This window comes from Arachis hypogaea, chromosome 10, assembly GCF_003086295.3.
Source record: "Arachis hypogaea cultivar Tifrunner chromosome 10, arahy.Tifrunner.gnm2.J5K5, whole genome shotgun sequence".
Classification (NCBI taxonomy): domain Eukaryota; kingdom Viridiplantae; phylum Streptophyta; class Magnoliopsida; order Fabales; family Fabaceae; genus Arachis; species Arachis hypogaea.
Genome location: NC_092045.1, coordinates 46,528,466 through 46,529,648, shown reverse-complemented (window position 1 = coordinate 46,529,648; position 1,183 = coordinate 46,528,466).

The following is a 1,183-nucleotide window of genomic DNA, read 5'->3' as shown; positions in this document are numbered from 1 at the left end:
GAGTAGAATTGCCCAAGGAAATGAGGAAGGAGATCATTCAATTCTCCTTGATCCTCTTAGTTCTCGGACAAGTCTCTCAAGAAAACTCAAAGACAAAGGAAATTCAAAAGCTCTCAAAAATAAGAGTAAAAATTCAAAGCTCAAAGTAAAGGTAGCTAAAGTCCTAATTACATCAAAACTAAGTCCTATTTATACACTTTCTATCTTGGATAATGGGATTTGGATGGGCTTTTGAATTGGTGAAGAAATGAGTTCAAAAGAAATTTTAATTTGAATTTTGGCCCAAAAAGATTCACTCCCAGGAGGCTGCCCTGCCCTTGTGGAGGGCAGGGCAGAAAAATGAGCTTGGTGCTAGCAATTGGTGCGGCCATGTGCGTGTGGTGCGAGTGGTGCGCGTCTGGCACGAGTTTGGTGCCCAGAGGCTGCCCTGCCCGCGCCAAGGGCAGGGGTAAAAGTCCTTTTTTTCCCCTGTGGACTCTTCTTTCCTTTGGAAGGGGTGCCCGATCTCTGCTCTCCACAGGGGGAGGTTGCAAGCCCTTGATTTCCTTCTTGGGGCCTCTCTAAGGGGGGTTAGGCACATTTTGTGCTCTGCCCTGGAGTGGGCAGGCAGAGTTGCTATGCTGCTGGTCACCTAATGCTGCCTCCTAGGGCATTCTGCCCTTGTGGAGGCAATGTTGCTTCCCCATTGGATGCGGCACCTTTCTCCTCTTTGGCCACGCTTCCTTTTCTTGTGTCACGCTTCTTAGGCCACGCTTTCATTTCTTTTCTTTTCTCACCTATAATAAACCAAACAACACTCAAAGTATCACTAAATTCAAGAGGGTTATAAATCAATTAAAATGCAATTAAAATTAGCTCAAACCTCAATGAACATTAAATCATGGTGTTGCTTGATTTAAAGAAGTTATGCATTTTCACTCCAATCACTTACTTAGGATGCAAGAAAGTGCATAAATGCTAACAAAACAAGTGAAATTAGCTTGAAAAATGGTATATGATGACTTGTCATCACAAACCAAACTAAACCTTGCTTGTCCCCAAGCAAGCATCAAAACTAAGAGTAAATGAAATGAATAAGAAAAGAATGCATATCCTTATTATGCAGATAGCAGAACTTGATCTATGGGCATTTATGCAGACAATGACAACTCATTTATTGTTGCTGGCATAATACAATTTTGCA